This window comes from Neoarius graeffei, chromosome 21, assembly GCF_027579695.1.
Source record: "Neoarius graeffei isolate fNeoGra1 chromosome 21, fNeoGra1.pri, whole genome shotgun sequence".
Taxonomy (NCBI): domain Eukaryota; kingdom Metazoa; phylum Chordata; class Actinopteri; order Siluriformes; family Ariidae; genus Neoarius; species Neoarius graeffei.
This window is the reverse complement of record NC_083589.1, coordinates 62,453,098-62,460,105: the sequence shown is the minus strand read 5'-3', so window position 1 is coordinate 62,460,105 and position 7,008 is coordinate 62,453,098.

The window sequence follows — 7,008 nt, the reverse complement described above, 5'->3', positions numbered from 1 at the left end:
TTCAACAGTGTAAAATTGCAAAGAGTTTGAACATATCATCATCTACAGTGCATAATATCATCAAAAGATTCAGAGAATCTGGAAGAATCTCTGTGCGTAAGGGTCAAGGCCGGAAAACCATACTGGGTGCCCGTGATCTTCGGGCCCTTAGACGGCACTGCATCACATACAGGCATGCTTCTGTATTGGAAATCACAAAATGGGCTCAGGAATATTTCCAGAGAACATTATCTGTGAACACAATTCACCGTGCCATCCGCCGTCGCCAGCTAAAACTCTATAGTTCAAAGAAAAAGCCGTATCTAAACATGATCCAGAAGCGCAGACGTCTTCTCTGGGCCAAGGCTCATTTAAAATGGACTGTGGCAAAGTGGAAAACTGTTCTGTGGTCAGACGAATCAAAATTTGAAGTTCTTTATGGAAATCAGGGACGCCGTGTCATTCGGACTAAAGAGGAGAAGGACGACCCAAGTTGTTATCAGCGCTCAGTTCAGAAGCCTGCATCTCTGATGGTATGGGGTTGCATTAGTGCGTGTGGCATGGGCAGCTTACACATCTGGAAAGACGCCATCAATGCTGAAAGGTATATCCAGGTTCTAGAGCAACATATGCTCCCATCCAGACGACGTCTCTTTCAGGGAAGACCTTGCATTTTCCAACATGACAATGCCAAACCACATACTGCATCAATTACAGCACCATGGCTGCGTAGAAGAAGGGTCCGGGTACTGAACTGGCCAGCCTGCAGTCCAGATCTTTCACCCATAGAAAACATTTGGCGCATCATAAAACGGAAGATACGACAAAAAAGACCTAAGACAGTTGAGCAACTAGAATCCTACATTAGACAAGAATGGGTTAACATTCCTATCCCTAAACTTGAGCAACTTGTCTCCTCAGTCCCCAGACGTTTACAGACTGTTGTAAAGAGAAAAGGGGATGTCTCACAGTGGGAAACATGGCCTTGTCCCAACTTTTTTGAGATGTGTTGTTGTCATGAAATTTAAAATCACCTAATTTTTCTCTTTAAATGATACATTTTCTCAGTTTAAACATTTGATGTGTTATCTATGTTCTATTCTGAATAAAATATGGAATTTTGAAACTTCCACATCATTGCATTCTGTTTTTATTTACAATTTGTACTTTGTCCCAACTTTTTGGAATCGGGGTTCTATCTATCTATCTATCTATCTATCTATCTATCTATCTATCTATCTATCTATCTATCTATCTATCATACACACTATAGATTTTTATATACAACTTTCAAGGCTTTCCTCAGAGGAACAAACTCAATAACTCTCAGTCAACACTGTTTTCTAAAGGTGCACTAACATGGAGTTTCCTGGGATGTACAGAAGATTTATCCTTCCTCTGTGGTGTAATGAAATTTTAATACCTTATTGGTAATAACATGCACACTTGTAAATCTAGAACCCTTCAAGAACCACAAAAGGCTATTACTGCATCTCTTTGGAGCAGCTCTATGTAGAACCCTACTATATAATGTTTCTCAATGAAAATATTTCCATATAAAACATTTGTATAAGACTAAGATCATTGAACTAGCCAAAGAACCTTTCAGGAACCCTGGAATGGTTCCTTTTTCTTTGAACGTAAGAAAAAATATAATACACAAGTACATGCTTAGGAAAATTGGTTCCTTCAGATGGTTAAGGGGTTCAAGCTTTTTAAAGGAACTTTACCCACTGCTGTAAGGTTCTACACTGAACCTATAAAGGTTCTCCCAAAAGTATTGTCACAGATGTTGCCTGGACTCCTCCACCTTCACCGAATTTCTGACATTACAGACAGGGATGTTTTTAGCTCCAAGCACACAGTGAAGAACAGAGTGTAGGGGAGAGCGGGGAGACTGGGGATGGGGGAGACTTGGGAGAGTTTGTATTCACATAAATTAATTTCAGCCACTCAGGTTTTAGATGACATCAGAAGTTAGATGTAAGAGTAACCTACTTCCTTTAGAGCCATGAAGCTGGACACTGCAGTAAGGTTTGTGCAGTTAAATATTTTTTCACCCAAAACTTGTATTTTTTATTCATTCATTTTCTACACCACTTATCCATTGTGGGTTGTGGGTAAACTGGAGCTAATCCCAGCTGACATCGGGTGAGAGACGGGGTTCACCCTGGACAGGTCACCAATCCATTGCAGGGTCAACACAGAAAGAAAGACAGCCATTCACACTCGCATACACATCTATGGGCAATTTGGAGTAGCCAACTGAACGAATCTGCATGTCTTTGGACTGCTGGAAGAAACCAGAGCACCTGGAGGAAACCCACACAGGCATGAGGAGAACATGCAAACTCCACACAGAAAGACCACAGAAAGACTCCTGTCGACCATGGGGCTCAAACCCAGAACCTTCTTGCTGTGAGTCGACAGTGATAATCACTGCACCGGAGGGGAAAAACAAACAAACAAAAAACTTTGTATTTTCTTCTTTGCAGTCCATGTATGGTGTAATGTACACTGGTGAATTCAGGATTTGTTATGAATTAAAGTATGATGCCTCGAGTTCCCAGATATAGTTTTATTTATGATACTTAAATTCTGGGCAAAACAAAACAAAAAACAACCATTTACACATTTTTTAAATGGCCAGATGGGGCAAGTTGTGACAGTTAATCACGTTGCAGTTTTTTTCTTATGGTTTACAAATATAAAATTGTTTAAAGTTTTGGTTAAAAATGTGGGCGTGTCCCTGCATGAGAATGAATCTTATTTCATTCCTTCTTGAGAGTGGAACTGTTTTGTCTCGTCAGGTTTTGGGTAAACTGACATTTTTCTATCGCTGCACCAGCATTGTGTGTTCATACAGCTCATATGGTACAAGTTTTGATACTAAATAAATTTAAACATGAAGGCATCGGTATTTTATTTTTGGTCCACATCTCCCCACTATGTCCCAAGTCTCCCAACATAATGTCCCATGTCTCCCTGCCTGAACAGAAAAAGTGAAGCCTGAAGGCCAGCATGTGATGAGCTGAGAAACTGATGTTGTGGTAAGAGGGTACAGTAAGCACTGTCTAATGCAGTATGAATGTGACACGACCTGCAAAGAATTTCGCACAATCTACAAAAGCTGAAAACTTGTCCCAAGTCTCCCTGCCGTCCCCTACCGATGTTAGCAGCAGAACCGAATGAAGTGAAGCTTATCCCTGAAGATCCTCTCACTCCATCAGTGTTTGTCTGACTCACTTATGGCTTCATGCTCATCACTTGTCATGTGCTGGAGGAGAGAAAGTCACACAGACCCACTTCTGCTAAAGCCTTCATCTGTTTGTTCATTTTTGTTGTTTGTCTTTATTTTGGGGGGAAAAGAGAAGAAAGAAAGAAAGAAAGAAAGAAAGAAAGAAAGAAAGACTTTCTTCATTTCATTTTCCCTCCCTATTCCTCTCCACCCCTCCTACCCCCACTGTTACAGTTCATTGTAACCTCCGCTCCCTCTTTCCCTCCTCTCTTGCCTCCTCTGTCACTGCTTCCCTCCCCCCTTTGAATCCTTCTCCAATCTTCCCACTGAATCTGCTGCATCTTCTCTGCTCTACTCTCTCCTCATCACTTAATACATTATCTCCTCTTGTTTCCAGGCCAGCAAGATCTTCTCCTCCTAGTTGCTGGATGTCCGAAACACTTTGCTCCAACAGAAGCAGTCTGTGAGCAGTGGAGACGAAGTGGAGAAAATCCAGGGCCCAGCCGACCTGTCTCACTACCAGTCCCTCCTGTCCCAGCAGTCCCAGCTGTGGCAGAATCCGCAGCTTCACTCACATCAGCTAAGATCAAAGTTTATCACTCCAAAATTCATAACTCCATCTCTATCCCTCGTCAACTGTTCTGTTTTCTCTTCTGTCCTCAGTTCTCCACCAGCTGCACCTCAGTCCTCCATCACTGTAGAGGACTTTGCAGTCTTCTTTTAGGAAAAGATCATGGCCATCCATAACTCTTTCACCACCCCTCCCATCCCCCCCGCTCTCTGTTTTTTCCACATCTGGCATCTCCCAGCTCCTGCTCTCTCACCGTCCTACCACCTGTGCCCTTGACCCTATCCCCTTATCTCTCCTCCAGACCATCACTCCTGACATCCTCCCATTTATCACCTCCCTTGTCAATTCCTCCTTGTCCTCCAGATACTTTCCCTCCAGCTTTAAATGGACCTACATCACCCTTCTGCTGAAAAAAAAAACACTCTAGACCCCTTTGTCATCCAGAACTACTGCCTGGTTTCTCTTCTCCCTTTCCTATCAAAGACCCTTGAACATGCTTTTGCTAACCAACTCTCCTCTTTTCTCTCTCAGAACAACCTTCTGGATGCTCATCAGTCTGGCTTCCAAGCCAGACACTCAACCGAGACTGTGCTTCTCTTCATCAGTGAGCCACTTCCTGAAGCATGTGCTGCCTCCCTCTCCTCTGTCCTGATTCTCCTCAACCTTTCTGCTGCATTTGACACTGTTGTTCACCCCGTCCTCCTCCAATCCCTATCAGCACTGGGGATCTGTGGAACAGCCCTGGATTCGTTCAAGTCCTCCCTCTCCAGTGGCTCCTTCCAGGTTACCTGGGCTGGTACAGTATCAGCACTATGCCCACTTACAACTGATGTCCCCCAAGGTTCAGTCTTTGGTCTGCTTCTCTTCTCCCTCTACACCCAGTCTCTCGGCCTGATTATCTCTGCTCATGGTCTATCCTATCACTGCTATGCTGATGACACTCAATTGTTTCTCTGTTTCCTCCTTCTGATGCATAGGTCTCTGCTCGCATCTCTGCTTGCCTGTGTGACATCCAGAGCTGGATGGACAGCCATCACCTGAAGCTCAACCCAGGCAAGACAGAGGTGACCTACATTTCCGCTCAATCCTCTCCACCCCTGGACTTTGTTATTTCCCTGGGGGACATCTCTATGTCACCTTTGCCCAGTGCAAAGAACCTACCGTAGGGGTGGTGTTTGATGACAGACTCTCCTCTTCAGCGAACATTGCTGCAGTGACCTGGACATGCAGATTTCTCTTTTACAACATCTGAAGGATCCACCCCTTTCTCATCACCTACTTAGCTCCTGGCCCAAGTGCTGATCCTCTCCTGCCTGATCTACTGCACCTCTCTACTTGCTGGCCTTCCAGCATCTGCCACCAGACCTCTGCAGTTCATCCAGAATGCTTCAGCCCACCTGGTCTTCAACCGCCGTCATTCCTCCTACATTACCCTTCTGCTCACTGCCTTTTACTGGTTGCCTATTGCAGCTCGCATCAAATTTGAGATGCTGGTGGTAGCTTACCAGGCAGTCAAGGGGTTAGATCCAGCATACCTCCAGGGACTGATCTGACACTACATGCCAGCCAGATCCCTATGCTCTGCTGCTATGGGTTGCCTTGCCCCTCCTGCTCTCCGCTCCTGTCCAGCCTGCTCAAGACTGCTGTGTGTCCTGGCTCCCCATTGGTGGAATGACCTTCCCATTGAGGTCAGAACTGCCGACTCCCTGACCACCTTCAAGTGCAGACTGAAGACCCACCTCTTCAGGCTGCACCTCTCCCCTGCTTCCCTGCCCACTGTGTAATCACGTATCGGTCTTAGCTGTCTTGACCAACCCAGGCTGTGTACTGTCTAGCCTGATCATTATGAGTTAGTGTTAGCTGTTGGGGTTTTTTCTTTCTCTTTTTAACTGCACTTTGTCGCAATGGCGCAGATTTATATAGGGATGGTAGGGACATATCACAATCAATATTTGGGGAATACAAAATAGTCCCTACCAATATTTACCATTTTATTTTAATATAGCGAAAATCTACATTTATTAATGTAATATTTCAATATACTACGCAGTGGTAGCATTAATTTAAACATTTTGTTTATGAGAGGTTCCAAGATGTATTCGGAGCTATGACGACCCATGCCGCTATTTCATTGGTTGCAACAGAGCGATGGTCATCAGTGGTGCCAGTCAGGCAGCCTCACGCCAAAGCAGAGGTCCATGTGCTGTGGTGCTGAAAGCGGCAACGCATCTGGCTCGTAATGGCCCGAAACTGTATAAATTTGTCATTCTGAATTTGACCACTGTTCTACTTTATAAGCTTAAGAGACAACAATGCCATTGCCACCAAAAAAAAAACGGGACATTAGAAGTTATTTCACCACCGCGACAGCAAGTATAGTGCGCCCAGAAGTTTGATATTTAGCTGTGTCACGCAACACAATTATTGCAGCGTTCAGTGAAGGCTTAGCTAAGTGTTATATTTCCTCCTCCCCTCCCGTGTCTTTTTGGAGTGCTAGTTTTAACTGTCTGTAGTAGCCAACAGAATAAAGCCCTGGCAGATACATGCAATAAACACGGGAAGTCATGGAAAGTCATGGAAAGATGCTGATAGCTCCTGTTTTAATTAGTTAGTTAGTTAGTTAGTTAGTGCTAGTGTAGCCTGGTGGCTATAAAGCTTGCCAGTTGTTGTCGCTAATTAATGAAAACTGTGCATGAAATTAGACAACAGAAGACAGATGCAAGCCTTGTGCAGGTTAAGAATCTGTGCTTTTGTCACTATAGTTTTCTTTTTGTCCAGTTTGAACTCAGTCATAGCATAATTTCTTTTCACCTGAGCTAAATACATCATGGCAACATGTAGGCTGTATTCTAGTCCTCATGTTTGTTAAAAATGGGTTCATGAATCTTTTTCATGAACATTTTGTTTGATTACATAGGACACAAAGAAGTGTAGTGCCAACCAGGAGGAGGTTTCGACAGAGGAAGCAGAACCTACAGGTGGTCAGGTGAGGTGTAAAGTTAAGAACAGGCATAAGTAGATCAGCAATGACACTGAATGTGATATATGTTGAATAGGGTAGCCAAAAGTTAATTCACATTGGTCTGAAATAAATAGAGCTCTGAGACACAGCTCCCAAGATATGTCTACTAATTATATATTCTTTTTCACATAGGATGGTCAGACATCCAGTGAAGGGGCAGGACAGATAGAAGGAGAGGTGGCTGGAGCTTCAGTGCTC